Source organism: Canis aureus, chromosome 10, assembly GCF_053574225.1.
Source record: "Canis aureus isolate CA01 chromosome 10, VMU_Caureus_v.1.0, whole genome shotgun sequence".
NCBI lineage: Eukaryota > Metazoa > Chordata > Mammalia > Carnivora > Canidae > Canis > Canis aureus.
The window spans coordinates 27,771,808-27,790,504 of record NC_135620.1 but is presented as its reverse complement, the minus strand read 5'-3'; the positions used below and the strand labels follow the sequence as shown (position 1 = coordinate 27,790,504).

Below are 18,697 nucleotides of genomic sequence, written 5' to 3'. Positions count from 1 at the left end.
GCATTAGACAGGGCATATCAAGCCATACTGTTCACTTCCCCAGACTGTTTGGCCCAGGCATACCTTGTGAGAGGCTGAGCTGATCAACACACTACACAAGCAATGACCCTCAAGGTCTGGAAGCTAGCACACTAGCATCTGGGTATATTTTAGGAATTGTTGCTCAGGAAGGCTCTCCCAAGAAGCCTGATATATTTTGCATTTATCTTTTTTTCTTTTCTGAATTTTTGTTTAAGGTTTTATTCATTTGAGAGAGAGAGAGCACATGTGGGTGACCAGGGTGGAGGGACAGAGTTAGAGGGAGAAGCAGGTTCCCGCTGAGCAGGGAGCCGTTTGTGAGGCTTAAATCCAGGACTCCAGGACCACCATCCCAGCCAAAGGCATAGGCTCAACCAACTGAGCCACCCAGGTTTCGCTTTTTTTTTTCTTCAAAGAAAACAGAAGGAACTAGTAAGATTCAAATCCTCCAATGTGTACATTATAACATATTTTAACGTATTCAAGTATTCCTTGAATACTTTTAAGGGTGTGTCTTCACAGTCACTCATAAGGAAAAAATTATTTAAGCTGAGAAAGCAGAAATGATAATTAACCTTCGTTTTCATTATTTATGTATATGTCAAAGATCAAATTTGCAAAAAAATTTTTTTTCGATGACTATTTTTTACCTATTTTATCACTTTCACACACAGTAAGATTTACTCTGGTGTACTATTCCACAAGTTTTATCAAACTCTCACAGCTCTGTAATCACTTCCACAATAAAAATATATATAACATAAATGAATTTATTTTCACAACACATGTACACATTTGAATCACAGAATAAAAATGTACAAAATGTTACTAGTGTCAGGAGCTAATTTGGCATCAGCTTAATACAAAACTACAGCAATCAAAACAGCATGGTAGGGATGCCTGGGTGGCTCAGCAGTTGAGCATCTGCCTTTTGCTCAGTGTGTGATCCCGGATTTCCGGGATCAAGTCCCGCACTGGGCACTTGGCATGGAGGATGCTTCTCCATCTGCCTAGGTCTCTGCCTCCCTCTCTCTGTGTTTCTCATGAATAAATAAATAAAACCTTAAAAAAAAAAAAAAAAGACCAAGAGAAAAAACAATCCATAAACAAAAGCTCACATTTACAATCAAATTATTTTCAACAAAGGTGTCAAAACCATTCAAAGAGGAAATGACAGTCTTTTCAACAAATGGTGCGGAGTAACCTGCATATCCACATGTAAAAGAATGAAATTGGATCATTACCAAATAACATACAGAAAAATGAACTCAAAATGGACCAAAGACCTAACTGTTAAGCTAAAACTATTAAACTCTTAGAAAAAAGACACAGGGCAAAAGTTTCATGACATTGGATACGGAGATGATTTCCTTCATACATCACCAAAGGCACAAGTAAATTGGACTTCATCAAAATAAAAACTTCTGTGTACAAAGGACATAATCCACAGGGTAAAAAGGCAACTTAGATAATGGAAGAAAATATTTTCAAGTCATATGAGATAAGGGATTAATTCTCAGAAAATACAGAGAACTCCTAAAATCAAACACCAAAAAAACAACTCAATGATGTGCAAAGGATCTGAATAAACATTTCTCCAGAGATACACAGGGATGTCCAACAAACACATCAAAAGATACTCAACACCACGAGTCACTAGGGAAATGCAAATCAACACTACAATGAAATAACCCCTCATATTCATTAGGATGGCGACCATCAAAGAAAAAAGAAAAAAATAAGACAGAAAGTGTTGTCAAAGATGTGGAGAAATTAGAGCCCTTGTGTACTGCCCGTAGGAATGTAATATGGTAAGTATGACAGTTCCTAAAAAAATTTAAAATTAGGGGGCAGCCCGGGTGGCTCAGCGGTTTAGCATCACCTTCAGCCCAGGGTGTGATCCTGGAGGTGGGGGACTGAGTCCCACATCAGGCTCCCTGCATGGAGCCTGCTTCTCTCTCTGCCTCTCTCTCCCTCTCTCTCTCTCTCTCTCTCTGTCTCTCATGAATAAATAAAATCTTTAAAAAAAATTTTTTAATTAATGTACCAAATAATCCATGTTGATAAAACATAACTAGACATTTTTATTTTCTTTAAAGATTTTTTTTTTGAGATTTATAAAACTTTAAGGATTTTATTTATTTGAGAGATCATGCACAAGCGGAGAGGAGGGGAGAGGAGGGAGAGAGGAAGAAGCCGACTCAGGGAGTCTTACATGGGGCTCAATCCCACAATCCCCAGGACCATGGGTTCATTACCTGTGCCAAAGGCAGATGCTCAATGCTCAACCAATTGAGCCACCCAGGTACCCCTGAAAAAATTTTTTAAACAACAGCAAAACTTTTCCCCAGGAATTCCACTTCAAAGTTATCCATAATAAATAATCAAGGATGGGCAGAAGATTAGCTACACTAAAGAAGCTCTGGAAGCAAACTAAATGTTTAACAGAGAGTTGATTAAAAAGAAGCTACATAACAGGGATCCCTGGGTGGCGCAGCGGTTTAGCGCCTGCCTTTGGCCCAGGGCGCGATCCTGGAGACCCGGGATCGAATCCCACGTCAGGCTCCCGGTGCATGGAGCCTGCTTCTCCCTCTGCCTGTGTCTCTGCCTCTCTCTCTCTCTCTCTCTCTCTGTGTGTGTGACTATCATTGATAAATGAAAAAAAAAAAAAAATTAAAAAAAAAAAGCTACATAACAGAATAGTAGGGGCATTATTAGCATTAATAACATTAACATGCTATATTAGGATTATACAATTAATCATGTCATCAGTTCTAAAGCATATGTATTTTACATTTTTAAGTCTCTAAAATTCGGATGTATCTTACATATGACGTCATTGCCTAGTTTATTTGGCAGTCTTTTTTTCTAAGTGATACTTAAAATAAAAGTCAATCTTAAAAAAAAAAGTCAATCTTATCCCACTAATAGGGAAATGTTCAAATTATAATAAATGGCCAGTAGATTACAAAGATTACAAAAGAGCACATACATTAAAAACTAATTTTTATAAAAGTTACAGACAGGGACACCTGGGTGGCTCAACGGTTGAGCGTCTGCCTTTGGCTCAGGGCCTGAACCTGATTCCCGGGATCAAGTCCCACATCGGACTCCTTGCATGGAGCCTGCCTCTCTTTCTGTGTGGATGAATGAATAAACAAATAAATAATGAATAAATAAATAAAATATTTATAAGTTACAGACAGTATACATACCTAGAAAAAAAGATTAGAAGATGTACACCAAAATGTTATTAACAGAGTTTATCTCTAAGTGCTATAAATTTTATTACCAAAAAAACTTGAATAAGCTGAATGTAAAGCCATGCCTCCACCCCCTGGCACAATCCTACATATAGCATATGTATACCTATTATAACTTATACAGTATTTATCAAAGAGTATCTGCTATGGGTTTACAAATGAGTCAGGTATCACAGGAGTCAAAGATTCAGAAGAATGAATTGCCCTGAAGGAGCTCGGCATCTAGCCAAAGAATTTGTTGTCTAAGAGAGTCTAAAGGAAGCAGCAATTTAATACTATTTAAATACTGAACTAGTTCACTAGTTTTACTTGTAGGACAACCCACTTAATATGGATAAAAACATTTCCTGTTCAGGACTCCATAAATGAAAGAATAAATTACCATTTTATCACATTAGAAGTTAAATATCCTTCATAGGGGCACCTGGGTGGCTCCTCAGGTTAAGTATCTGACATCGGCTCAGGTCTATGATCCCAGGGTCCTGGGATGGAGCCTGGCATTGGGCTCCCTGATCCCCAGGAACCTGCTTCTCCCTCTCCCTCTGCCATTCCCCCTGCTTACGCTCTGTCAAGTAAATAAATAAAATCTTAAAGAATAAACAAATAAATATTCTTTACAAATTCTCTTCTTGGGGCAGCCTGGGGGGTGGGGGGGAGGGGGGGCTCAGTGGTTTAACACTGCCTTCAGCCCAGGGCCTGATCCTGAAGACCCGGGATTGAGGGATCCCTGGGTGGCGCAGCGGTTTAGCGCCTGCCTTTGGCCCAGGGCGCGATCCTGGAGACCCAGGATCGAATCCCACGTCGGGCTCCTGGTGCATGGAGCCTGCTTCTTCCTCTGCCTGTGTCTGTGTCTCTGCCTCTCTCTCTCTCTCTCTCTCTGTGTGACTATCATAAATAAATAAAAATTTTAAAAAAATTTAAAAAAAAAATAGGGATCCCTGGGTGGCGCAGCAGTTTGGCGCCTGCCTTTGGCCCAGGGCGCGATCCTGGAGACCCGGGATCAAATCCCACATCGGGCTCCCGGTGCATGGAGCCTGCTTCTCCCTCTGCCTGTGTCTCTGCCTCTCTCTCTCTCACTGTGTGCCTATCATAAATAAATTAAAAAAAAAAAATAAAATAAAATAAAAAAAATAAATAAAAATAAATAAATAAATAAAAAAGACCCGGGATTGGGATTGAGTCCCATCTTGGGCTCCCTGCATGGAGCCTGCTTCTTCCTCTGCCTGTGTCTCTGCCTCTCTCTCTCTCTGTGTCTCTCATGAATAAATAAATAAAAATCTTAAAAAAAAAAAAAAAACTAAATAAATAAATAAATAATCTTATTCATTATGCAGGTGACAAAGTTCAAACTCCATACACTCTCCACTTGGGACTTTTAAATTAAAAACTCCTAAAAACATGTTATCATCATAATTCATGAGACAGACACAATCAATGACAAATTAGCAATAGCAGGAAACACCCCACTCTAAACATAACTGGTTATTGTTCATTATGACCTTTTAAAAATTATATTTAGTAGCCCGGGCGGCTCAGCAGTTTAGCGCCACCTTTGGCCCAGGGCATGATCCTGGAGACCGGGGATCCAGTCCCAGGTCAGGCTCCCTGCATGGAGTCTGCTTCTCCCTCTGCCTGTGTCTCTGCCTCTCTCTGTGTCTCTCATCAATAAATAAATAAAATCTTTTTAAAAATTAATTAAATAAAATAAAATAAATAAAAATTATATTTAAAAAATTGTCCTTACTTTTTCCTTGCTCACTCTGGCTCACTTTGCTGGAGGAAAACAGGGTCTACAATAGTAACTTAGTTCCTGCCTTCAAGGTATCCACAGTATAGCTAAAGTGGTGAAAGAAAAAAAAATAGAGGGCAGGGGGTGGGAGTGAACGGGTGACTGGCACTGAGGGGGGCACTTGGCGGGATGAGCACTGGGTGTTATTACGTATGTTGGCAAATTGAACACCAATAAAAAATAAATTTATGATTTAAAAAGAAAAAGAAAAAAATAGAGACGCTCCAACCCATTGTATTCACCGACTTTTTATACGTAACACCAAAAACAGACAACAAAAGAAAAAATAGATAAACTGACCTTGATCAAAATTTAAAATTCTGTGCATCAAAGGACATTATCAACAGGGTGAAAAGGCAACACAAAAACTTAAGAGAAAATATTTACAAAACATATACTAAAAGGGGATTAATATCCAGAATGTATATTCACTACTGGATATTTACCCAAAGAATATGAAGACATTCATTCAAAAAGATACATGCAGGGCGCCTGGGTGGCTCAGTCAGTTACGCGTCTGCCTTCAGCTCAGGCTGTGATCTCAGGGTCCTGGGATGGAGTCCCACATCAGGCACCCTGCGCCTGCTTCTCCCTCTCCCTCTGCCTGCCACCCCTCTGATTGTGCTCTCTGTCAAATAAATAAATAAAATCTTAAGAAAACAAAAACAAAAAGATAGATGCATCTTTATGTTCACTGCAGTATTATTTACAATAGCCAACTTATGGAAGCAGCCAGGCGTCCACTGATTAACGAACAGATAAAGAAGATGTGGTATACACAATGGAATATTAGTCATCAAAAAGAACGAAATCTTGCCATTTGCAACTGGGTGGATCTAGAAAGTACAATGCTAAGGGAAATAAATCAGAGAGACAAATACAATATGATTTCACTCATATGTGCAATTTAAGAAACAAAACAAAGGAAAAAAAACGATAACCAAAAAATAGACTCTTAATTATAGAAAACAAACTGATTCGTACCAGGGGGGAGGTGGGTAGGGGATGAGTGAAATCAGTAAAGGGGATTAAGGGTACACTTAACATGAATAGGTACTGAGTAATGAACAGAATTGCTGAAACACTACACTGTACAACTGAAACGATAACATCTTCTGTTAACTACACTGGAATTTTTTTTAAATTCAGAACATATAAAGAACATCTACAACTGAACAAAAAAGGAAACAACCCAATTAAAATTACCAGAGGACTTGAACAGAGATTTCCTCAAAGAAAATATACAAATAGCCAATAATCACATGAAAAGATGTTCAAGGTCACTAATCAGAGAAATGCAAATCAAAACCACAAAGAAATATCCCCTCACTTCTGTTAGGATGGCTATTTAAAAAAGAAAGAAAAAAATAACAATTGTTGGTAAGGATGTGAAGAGAAACTAGAACTCTCATACACTACTAGTAAAAATATAAAATGGCACAGCTACTGTAGAAAATAGTACAGCAGTTGCACTGCTGTGCAACTGTGCAAATTGTAAGCACTGAATTTATCTTATGACCCAAAAATTTCATTTCTGGGTTCCTATCCAAAGGAATTGAAAACAGGGATACAAACACATTATGTATACACCCATGTCCGTGTCAGCATTACTAACAGCTAAAAGGTGGAAGCAACCAAAGTGTCCATCAACAGATGAACGGACAAGAGATTATAATTCTGCTTTAAAAAAGGAAGGAAATGGGGATCCCTGGGTGGCTCAGCGGTTTGGCGCCTGCCTTTGGCCCAGAGCGCGATCCTGGAGTCCCGGGATCCAGGCCCACGTCAGGCTCCCAGCGTGGAGCCTGCTTTTCCCTCCTCCTGTGTCTCTGCCTCTCTCTCTATCATAAATAAATAAATAAATAAACAAATAAATAAATAAATCTTTAAAAGAAAAGAAAGAAGGAAGGAAATTCTGACATATGCTACAACACAAGTGAACCTTGAAAGTATTATGCTAAGTAAAATAAACCATCCTGGGTGGCTCAGCAGTTGAGCATCTGCCTTTAGCTCAGGGCATGGTCCTGGGGTCCTGGGATGGAGTCTCCCATCCTGCTCCCTGGGAGGAGCCTGTTTCTCCCTCTGCCTATCTCTCTCTGCATGTCTCTCATGAATAAATAAATAAAATTTGAAAGAAACAAAGAAAGAGAGAGAGAGAAAGGAAGGAAGGGAGAGCAGGGAGGGAAAGCTGAACAAATTAATTTAGGGCCAGAATTTAGAAGGGGCATTTTTTTAAGATTTTATTTATTTATGGGAGAGAGAAAGAGAGCGCACACCGCACATGAGCCAGAGAGTGGGGAGAGAAGTAGACTTGCGCTGAGCAGGGAGCTGGACACAGGGCTGAATCCCAAGACCCCAGGATCATGACCTGAACAGACACTTAACTGAGCCACCAAGGTGTCCCTAGAATTTAGAAGGTCTTGAATGCCAACCTGAGTCTGATCAGTTCAGCAAGGAGATAGCAGTAAGTTTCTCACATGAACGTAAGTACTGCTTAGGTGTTAAAAACTGAAAGGTGGGCAGCCCCGGTGGCGCAGCGGTTTAGCACCGTGTGCAGCCCAGGGCGTGATCCTGGAGACCCGGGATCCAGTCCCACGTCCTGCTCCCAGCATGAAGCCTGCTTCTCCCTCTGCCTGTGTCTCTGCCCATCTCTCTCTCTCTCTCATGAATAAATAAACAAATAATCTTTAAAAAAATACTTCATTAAGTAGTTAGGTACGCATGATTTGAGCACTCTTCTACTTGTATATCATACTCTAATTTCTAAAAGTTTTGGGCAGCCCCGGGTAGCTCAGCGGATTAGCGCCGCCTTCAGCCCAGGGCATGATCCTGGAGACCTGGGATCAAGTCCCAGGTCAGGCTCCCTGCATGGAGCCTGCTTCTCCCTCTGCCTGTGTCTCTGCCTCTCTCTCTCTCTGTCTCTCTCTCTCTCTCTCTGTCTCTCATGAATAAATAAATAAAATCTTTTAAAAAGTTTTGTCAAAAATAAAAGCCCAGGCCCCATTTCTAAGAAACCCCCAGCTGGGATAAAGATATATAAAAATACTTGCCAAACAGTATGAAAAATGCAACCACAGAATATGTACAAGCTACCCAAGAAGCACTGAGTTCTAAGAGAAAACCCAGAGGCACTGACATCTAAGGTAGATTTTAAAGAGTAAATGAGTTTGTCACATGGATGAAAAAAAGAGAACAGGTTCAGGCAAAGGAAGAATATGAAAAAGCCACCAAAGCAAACAAAAATAGAAAAATTTATCCAGAGAACCTCAAGTAGTTTCAATAGCTCAAAGATAAGAAGATGGGCATCCTGCGTGGCTCAGCGGTTTAGCGCCACCTTCAGCCCAGGGCATGATCCTGGAGACCCGGAATGGAGTCCCAGGTCGGGCTCCCTGCATGGAGCCTGCTTCTCCCTCTGCCTGTGTCTCAGCGCCTCTCTCTCTCTCTCTGTCTCTCATGAATAAATAAATAAAATCTTAAAAAAAAAAAAAAAGATAATCTAAACTGCAGTGGAACAAAGAAAAGAGAAAAAAGGAATTAACGTAAGAGGAACACTGGATGAACAGGATTTCATCTCTGATTAGACATGATGAGAAAAGGAGGAACAATGGAATGGAGACGGTTTTCACTGTGAAGCTCTCCATAATCTGACCATTGCCTCATTGTCATAGTTCCACCCACAAGCTAGACTCTAGATGTTAAACTCTTTTTCTTCCTCATTCATTCAACAGTATCTCATTTGCCCTCCAGGTCATGCAAGTCAAAGGCTAAGGCTACCAAGGGGCTCACCTCACAGGACCACTTTTTTGTAGCAGAAAAGGCAAATGGGGACTCAATAATATAAGGTACAGAATAATGGAGTACATCTCCTGGTAAGAAGAGGTTCGCTACCAGAAAGGAAAGCCCTGAGTCATGAGGCGTGACTAAGAGCTCATCATGAAAGGGACAGAATACAGTTGGGAAGAGAGGTATGCATCATTGAACATCTATAACTTGTTTCTACAAGTTATAGATAAGCCTAGGCCCCTACACCCAATCCTTATTTAAACCCTGTCTCACTTCCCCAAACTACAGCTTCTTTCATCAGCACCACCTCACTCCCACCATCTTCCTTTAAAATATCACATCATGGGGATCCCTGGGTGGCGCAGTGGTTTGGAGCCTGCCTTTGGCCCAGGGCGCAATCCTGGAGACCCGGGATCAAATCCCACGTTGGGCTCCAGGTGCATGGAGCCTGCTTCTCCCTCTGCCTCTCTCTGTGTGTGTGTATGTGTGTGTGACTATCATAAATAATTTTTTTAATTTTTTTAAATAAATAAATAAAATAAAATATCACATCATGAAACTCCCTACTATGGCTTCTAACAGATCTTAGAGTAAAATCTAAACCTGTTCCCTGGCAATCTTGTGGAAGACCTTCTCCCCACTCCAAAAGTACTCAAGCTATACAGGTCTTAGGTCTCAAAACACACGAAGTTCCTTCCTGTCTCAGGATCTTTACACAAGCCGAGGACTGTTCCCTTGGTCCAGATCTTCACCACCACTACACGTAACCACCTTCAACAACCAGGTGGGTCTGTCATGTCTCAGGCTACTACTTTCTCAAAAAATTCCTGATCAACAGTTACTGTTGATCTCCACAAATGGTTTAGGTTTCCAGAAAAGAAAGGTGTCTCATTTGGGGCATGCTGAATTTGAGAAGCCCCTGGGACACATAGCTCTCTGGTGTACAGGTGACCACACAGGTGAGGTGAGACATCCACTACCGAAATAGAAAACTTGGGACTTGAGCGCTGAAGTCTGAAGATATGAAAACTGGGCAGAGAAGGGATTCTCAGCTTAGAGGGAGATCTCAATTACTGTACAGAATGAGATGCTGCTGATGGCAATGACTGTGATACCACCTCAATGATGTCAGAGACTGGGATAGGTTTGAAAGAAATCTTGGGTAGGAGTGGATTAAAAGGAAAAACAATAAGAAGCAAGAGCCAAGGGCAGCCTGGGTGGCTCAGCGGTTTAGCGTGCCTTCAGCCCAGGGCCTGATCCTGGAGACCCAGGATCAAGTCCCACACCGGGCTCCCTGCATGGAGCCTGCTTCTCCCTCTGCCTGTGTCTCTGGTGAATAAATAAATACAATCTTAAAAAGAGAGAGAGAGAGAGAAGAGCCAAAAACAAGGAAAATCAGAAGAGTCATATTGTAATTACACCAATTCCTATTGCCTTTTATGCTTCCTCCACTGACAAAACCCGAATCGCGTTTCATACAGTTCAAATAAATGCCACTCCCTTCCAGACACTTTCTGGACTTCTCCAAACAAAATTTATTAGGCCCCTCTCCAGATCGACACCACGAGGGGTTCAGTGCTCAGGAGGGAGCCCGATTCTCCTCCTCCCTCAGCTCCTTCCCCTACTCGTGCTCTCTCGCGCTCACTCACTCTCATAAATAAATAAATAAATAAATAAATAAATAAATAAATAAATAAATAAATAAATAAATAAATAAATAAATAAAATTTTTTTAGAGCTTATTTAACTTAATAAAGTCCAGAAGGGTAAACAACTGAGCAGAGGCTATGGATAATTTCTCTTTCGCCTTGTAAAACAAAGTTAACATATCCTCATTAATCTAATTTATATATATTTTTTAAAGTAACATATACTTGCAGTCGTTGAAAAAGTCACTGCTGAACAAAATATCCTCATAGAAACGCACATCCTGTTGCAACAATACAATGATGTAACCGTTTCCTTCAACATAAGTACGAAACGGCCCTTAATTTTAGTTGGGAGACTTAACCTATCTTACTCTTCTAAATTGCAAATTCCGTCCCAAACGAACACCGAAGAAATGTCACAGAGACGCCAGAGGCCCTAAGAGGACGTCGGCCAATCCCGGCCTGAGCCGAGGGCCGCCCGCACCTCGGGAAGCCACTCCCGCCAAGCCAGGGTCAGGCATTCGGGCCACATTTTTTTCCAACAAGTGCTTCCAATCACGCACGATCCTTCCAGAGTCAAGAGGGAGCCTGCGGCGCCGCCCGTGAGGACAAGGACCGCCCCGGGCGCAGCGCACGGAAGGCCGAGCAACCTCACAACAAAGGTTCCCCGCGCTCTCGCCGAAGTCCGCTCGGGGGCGGCGCCCCCTCCCCGCCGGCCGGGCGCAGACCCGCCGCCCCACCTCGCCCTCCGCGGGGGCCCGGGCCCTGCGCCACTCCCGGCCGCGCACCGCCCAGTTTCGGGGGAGGGGGGAGGGGAGAGGAGGAAGGGGGAGGGGGGAGGGGGAGGAGGGTGCGACCACGGAAACCACAAGCCGCAATCACTTCCCAGGAAAGCTCAACTCCCCGCCACTCCCGCACCGGAAACACGGCGCGGGCTCCCCTCCAGGCGGAAGGCGGCCGAGGGGCCCGGCGCGCGCCCCGAGCCGCCCGGGACAAAGTTTGGAAGCCCGGAGAAACTTTCCCGAGAGGCAGCGCCGCGCCCCCGCCGGGCCCGCCGCCCGCTCCGCTCCAGCCGCCGCGCGGCCCCCCAACTTGCCGAGCGCCGGGAGCGCCGCCCCGCCCGCCGGGCCGGAGCGCAGGCCGGGGCCCCGCACGGGAAGCCGCACGGGAAGCCGCACGGGAAGCCGCACGGGAAGCCGGCGATCGCCGCCCCGCAGCGCGCCGGGAGCCCGCTCAGGGCGGGGTCGCCCCGGAGCCCGCGGCCCGCGCGCAGGAGGAGCCCCTCGGGCCGGCTGCGGAGCCCGCGCCCCCGTCAAGAGAGTTACCTGCGGCGAGGGGGGGCGAGCGCAGGAAGGTTCCCGAGGCCCGGAGCCGACGGCCGCCGCTTTGTCTCCCTCCAGTCCGACTCCGAGGAGGAAATGGGCCGCCAGGCGCCCCCGCCCCCGGCCCGCCCCCCGCCCGCGGCCCCGGCCCCGCCCGCCCTTCCCGGCACCTCCCTCCGGCGCTCTTCCCGGCGCCTCCCGCCGCCGTCCCGCTTTCCCGGCCCTCGCCTTGGGGACGAGGCCCCGACCGGGGGACCCCGGTGACGCCGAGCCGGGACCTCTTGCTCTCCGCCCTGTACCCCTGAGTTACTTCACCTCAGGCCCCTAGTGGGGGTTCAGGCCAGGAGTGATTCCCGCCCCCACCACCCCAGGAAGGAGGAGCGGTGACTCCTGGAACAGCCTGAGAGCGGGGGAGGGCAGGTGAGTCACCGCTCCGCGCACAGGTGAGTCTCGGGTGCTGCCCGCGCCGGCCCCACCCCCACCCCACCCCCAGCTGCTGCCGCGGGGAGCGGGCGCGACGACGCCGTCCAGGGGACGCTCCTCCGAGCAGTGCCACAGGTGCTCCCGAGTAACAGGCTTCCAGGAAAGTACTTCAGGCCCACCCACTGGCCGTACGACCTCAAGGCCCCAGGCCGAGTGGTGCTAGAAGCCGACCCTAGGGGCTTCATACTGTGAGGTGGGCGGCCTCCTGGAAGTCACCTACTCCAAGCCCTCACTTGACGGATTGGGACCCCAAGAACCCTCCTGTTGATGGACAAGAAGCACGTTACAGCAGCGTCCGCTCCTGAGATTGCCCCCTACACACGCGCGCGCGCGCACACACACATTTGATGGACCTGGCTTCTGTCCCGATCCCTCCAGCCATTTAGGGAACGCCATCCCCACTCTTCCTTATCTTCCTGGCGAATGCTCTAAAAAAAACTTCAAAACAAACAGAACAAAAACAAACAAACAAACAAACAAACATAACAATTACATATTCACTATCAGCCTGGTATAGAAAACCCTTATAAGGTTTCGACTCTTTCATCATGGGATGATGAACAAGGCTGATTTCAGTATTGGCCTAGAAATCCAAAATAATGCAAGACCAATACCCACTGCCACCTTGATGCCGAGCCAACACTGAGCAGGGTGCTGGGGACGCTGCCCTCGGCATGTCTACCTTTACTACTCACATCTCCCTCTCCCCCAGGAAATGCAAACTCCTGGAAGACAGAACCTGTATTCCCTATAGCACCCGGCTCAGTGCTCATCCCTAGGCAGTGCCAGGTTAACATTCTCAAGTGAATGTGCTCACAGTAATTCAAAGCACTATGGGAGTGGTAAGTGAGAGCTGTGGACAGGACAACTGCATGGCTCAGCGGTTAAGCCATGAGACTCTTGCTTTCCATTCAGGTCATGATCTCAGGGTCATGGGATTGAGCCCGCCTTGGCCTCCACACTCAGCACAGAAAATGCTTGTCCCTCTCCCTCTGTTCCTGCCACCACTACCCCCAGTCATGCATGCTATCTTGTGCTCTCTCTCAAATAAACTTAAAAAAAAAAACAAACTTTAAAAGGTGTGAACAATAGGCAATAGGACCATGAAGGGAGAGAATGAACTTAAAGAGAAAGACTTTAACAAGGCCATTATTTTAAAGATTTTATTTATTTATTTGACACAGAGAGAGCACAAGTAAGGGGAGTGGCAGGGAAGGGAGACTCACTGAGCAGGGAGCTGGATGTGGAGCTTGATCCCAGGATCCCGGGAACATGACAGCAGCAGAAGGCCGACGCTTAACCAACTAAGCCACCCAGGTGCCCCAAAAGGGCCATTCTTGTCCATCAGTACCCCATTCTGTTTCTGGCTTCAGAGTCTTTGCCCCTTTAGCATCCACTCCTCCTGGAATGGTCATGGCTTCTTCCCCCCACCACCCTTGGCTACCTCAGAACATAGTAATCAATCAATAAATATCTATCTAAACCAACTAGAGACAATTAAAGGGATCATGCTCCATAGCTTTGTACATCCATCACTTCACTCAGGAGCAACTACTTAATTGCTGAAGCCCCTTAAACAAAAATTATCAATTTCAAGACAGCAACAGTGGAGTGTTAATGAAGCCTTTCTAAGCATAAGGCTCTACTATAGTTTTAATATTTGCATCCCTTTAAATAAAATCTTTAAAAAGAAAAAGCTGAGCCACCCAGGCATCCCATCTTCCATTACATTTCAATTTGTGGAAGAGGGCAGCCCTGGTGGCTCAGCAGTTGAGTGCCGCCTTCAGCCCAGGGCCTGGAGACCCAGGATCGAGTTCCGCGTTGGGCTGTGTGGAGCCTGCTTCTCCCTCTGCCTGTGTCTCTGCCTCTTTCTCTTTCTGTGTCTCTCATGAATAAATAAAATATTAAAAATAAAAATAATAATAATTTGTGGGAGAACAGGATCAGGTTAGTTTTATTCACAGTCATGTCCTCCCCCTCTTGCCCTGGGCACAAAGCAAGTACCTGGGACTTGAATGCTCAAGTCTTTCTTGGTAAGCTTTCAAGGTTTCTCAGAGATAGAAAGCTGACTCCCCTTAGCTTACAGGAAACACTACAAGTCCATCATCATATCCTTTTTGTCACCTGACCCTTCTCTTCCCCCAAACAACCCCTGCACTGTCATCTTTAGGGCCTTTGCATTGCTCTAATGAAATACCACAGAATGGGTAGCATAAACAGCAGACATGTATTTCTCACAGTTCTGGAGGCTGCGAAGTCCAAGATCAAGGCATCAGCATGGTCATGTTCTGGTAAGGGCTGTCTTCCTGGGTTACAGTGTGATCCTTCTTGCTATGTCCTCACAAGGCAGAAGGGGCAAGGGACATCTCTGGGGCCTCTTTTCTGAGGACACTAATCTCCTGCACAAGGGCACTCCTCATGACCTAATCACCTTTCAAAAACTTCATTTCTTAATGCCATAACTTTTGGCATTAGGTTTTCAACATAGGAATTTTAAGGGATGCAAATATATTTTTTAATATATTTTTTTAAGATTTTTTTTTTTTTTGAGAGAGAGAGTGCACAGAGGGAGGGGGAGAAGCAGATTCACCACTAAGAAGGGAGCCCTACTTGGGGGTTGATCCCAGGACCTGGGGATCATGACCTGAGCCAGACGCAGACACTTAACCAACCTAGTGCCCTAGAGGCCAAATGGAGATTGTGTTTCAAGGAAACTAATCAGGAGCACCTGGGCGGCTCAGTCCATTAAGCTTCTGCCTTCAGCTCAGTCATCATCTTGGGGTCCTCTGATCAAGCCCCGCATCAGGCCCCCTGCTCAGTAGGGAGCCTATTTTTCCCTCTCCCTCTGCCACTCCCCCTGCTTGTGCTCTCTCAAATAAATAATTTTTTAAATGAATGAATGAATGAATAAAATCAATCTTAAAGGTGATCAAACATGAATGATGGTACCAGTTAACTGTGCACAAAGACTGACCACTGGGGACACCTGGGTGGCTCAGTGGTTGAGCACCTGCCTTCAGGCCAGGGCATGATCCTAGAGTCCTGGGATCGAGTCCCACATCGGGCTCCCTGCATGGAGCCTGCCTCTCTCTCTGTGTCTCTCTGTCTCTCATGAATAAATAAATAAAATCTTTAAAAAAAAAAAAAAAAGACTGACCACTGGATGTGACATCGTGGAGGTCATCAGGGACCTTGATAAGAGCAGTTTTGGTGGAGAGGTGAGTGCTAAAGTGTGACTGGAGTGCCTCATAGCACAAAGGTCACTTCTTCAGGTCCCTGAACCCAGACTAGGTTAATTTCTCCCCAAATCTATTTGTGACTTCTATCTTCACACTTAACTTTCTTTTTATAGTATACCTGTTTTAATAGCTGTCTCTTTCATTATATTTTATTTTTATTTTATTTTTTAAGATTTTACTTATTTATTCATGAGAGTTACAGAAAGTGAGAGGCAGAGACACAGGCAGAGAACAAGGCTCCCTGCAGGAAGCCGGATGCGGGACTCGATCCCAGGACCCCAGGATCATGCCCTGAGCTGAAGGCAGATGCTCAAGCATCTGAGCCACCCAGGCGTCCCAGTTACCTTTAATTAAGCCAGACAGGGAAGCCCCGGTGGCTCGGCGGCTCAGCGGTTTAGCGCCGCCTGCAGCTCAGGGTGTGGTCCTGGAGACCCAGGATCGAGTCCCACATCAGGCTCCCTGCATGGAGCCTGCTTCTCCCTCTGCCTGTGTCTCTGCCCCTCTCTCTCCTCTCTGTGTATTCTCATGAATAAATAAATAAAATCTTTAAAAAGAAAAAATTAAGCCAGACAGTAAAGAGACTTGCAAAATAATGACATGTCTCCTTGAATTTCCTTTTGTTTTAAAAAAATTATCATTTTTCTTTAAAAGATGATATTTATGATAATGTAATAATACAATAACATTAATAGATAAAACTCACATAAACAAAAGCCCTCTGGAGGTCCTCAAAAAGTTTTGAGTGTAGAAGATTCTTGAGATCCAAAAGTTTAACTGCTGTTACAGTATCCAGGACTCCATTCTTGGACCTCTTTTTCTGTTTGCAATAATCCCATTGGTGATCTCACCTAGTCTTTTGCCATAATGTATGATGACAATTCCAGGTTTATATCACAACCTCAGCCTTTCTCCTGAATTGTAAACTTCCATAATATTTCCCTACTTGATACCTCCATTTGGATACCTAGTAGGCACCTAAGCATCTCGCACTTTGTATGTCTGTATGCCTAAAACTGATTTCCTGGTAACTGTCCAAACCTGCTAATCCCACAGTTTTCTTCATTTCATTAAATGGCAACTTCAGGGGCACCTGGGTGGCTCAGTCAGCTAAGCAACTGTCTTATATTCAGGTTGTGATCCTAGCTTCCTGGGATTGAGCCTGCATCTGGCTCCTACTCAGCTGAGGAGTCTGTGTCTCCCTCTCCCTGTGCCCCTCCCCTTGCTTGTGTAGGCGTGCATTCATATCTCTCTCTCTCAAATAAATAAATAAAATATTTTTCAAATTGGTAGCTCTATTCTTCTAGTTGTTGAGGCCAAAAACTTTGGAGTCATCCTATGTTCTTTCCCGCACACATTTTATATCTCTTTCCTCAACAGATCTGTGCCTCTACTTTCAAAATATATTCAGTGTGTGTGTGTAGTATATATATACATTTTTTTTTTCCTTAACCATTTCCACTGTTACCATTCCGAATCAAGCCATCATTATCACTTACTTGAATTTCACAGGAGCCTCCTAACTGGTCTCCTTACTTTTACCCTTGCCTTTCTTCAGGAGCAGGAGTGATCCTGTTAAAATATAAGTCCAAACATGTCACTTCCTACTCTGCCCAAAAGTCTTCATTGGCTCCTATCCCACCCAGAGTAAAAGGCAAGGTCCTTATAAGGGCCTACAGACCTCACCTGCTCCTACACACTTCTCTGACACACTGGCCTCTTTACTATTCCTGGAACCCATCAGGCAGGCACTCGCCTTAGGGCCTTTGCTTTCTGCCTGGAATGTTTTCTTCCGTAGCTGCCTGACTCACTCTCTCACCTCCCCCAGGTCTAGGCTCAGCTGTCACTTTTGGAGGGAAGCTTCCTGTTGGCCACCCTATTTAAAATTGCAACCCCTTCCCCCATCTTTCCCATCCCTATTTCCTTGCTTTATATTTGTCCTTAGGGTATATCACCATCTGACATAGAAAGTCATACATATATTTATATTTATGTATTTTTTAACTTACCATTTTCTCCTGTCTTCCTCCTAGAATTTAAGCCTCGTGAGGGCTAGAATCTTTGTCTGTTTTGTTCAGTGCTATGTCCTTGCTGCCTAGAATAGTGCTTGGTACATAGTAGATCTCTCAACAAATATGTGTTAAATGAATGAAAATATCAGTGGGACCTTAAAAAAGACATTGACAAGATGGAGAAGGAAGGAAGGAAAGAGTTTGATTCTAGACCAAGGGGACTAGTACTGAAGGCTCCAAGTTGCATTCAGAAAAGAAATTCTGTGATTCAGGAGCTGGCGAGGTAGGTAGAGGCCAGACTGGAGAGGACTTTCTAAGGCTTTACACTTTATTGTGAGGAGAATGAGACATCACAAAGGATTTTAAACAAAGAGATATCATAATCTTATTTTGTTTTTCAAAATTTTACTTTGGAAAAAAGCAGATTGTAAAGCAGTGCACATAATACCCTATTTATGTTTGAACAATATATACATATCCATTTTAATGCTCTTTTCTCCTAGCCACTGAGCCATTTAAAACTTATCATCTGTTCAGAACCCTCCCATTCTTCCTATCTCATTCTGAATAAAATCTACATGATCTCGCCTAGCAACCTCAGACCCATCTTTGGCTTTTTCCTTGCATCTTTCCCTCCTGCCTACTGGGGTCCTAGACTTTTCTTTCCATAACACATCAAACACCTTCCTACCTCATGGCCTTTGCATTTCCAGTTTCCTCTCGTTGGAATGGTCTTCCCCCATAACATTTTATCTCACCCCATGGCCTCATTCAGATCTCAAAGGTCTCTTTGTCCAAGAGGCGTTCCCTAACCACTCCCTGTAAAATAACACTAGCACCCACTTTCCTCCCTTCCCCTCTCCATTTTCTTTCTTTCCTTTTTGTTTCATTTTCTTTCTTTTTTAATTTATTTTTTTTACATTTTATTTTATTTTAAAGATTTTTTTATTATTTATTTATTTATTTATTTATTTATAAAGATTTTATTTATTTTTTATTTTTTTAAATATTTTATTTATTTATTTATGAGAGACACACAGAGAGAGGCAGAGACACAGGCAGAGGGAGAAGCAGGCTCCACGCAGGGAGCCCGACACGGGACTCGATCCCGGGTCCCCAGGATCAGGCCCTGGGCTGAAGGTGGC

General features: G+C 44.4%; 1 protein-coding gene across 1 annotated transcript in view; it reads right to left on the bottom strand.

The window, feature by feature from the left end:
* The window catches only part of CTNNA1 (catenin alpha 1), a 186,105-nt gene extending 174,221 nt beyond the window's left edge, over positions 1-11,884 (bottom strand). The window contains exon 1 of the mRNA XM_077911874.1: positions 11,825-11,884. The gene's annotated coding sequence lies outside the window, so the exon portion shown is untranslated. The remainder of the gene's footprint in view (positions 1-11,824) is intronic.
* Between the last annotated feature and the right edge of the window lie 6,813 nt (positions 11,885-18,697).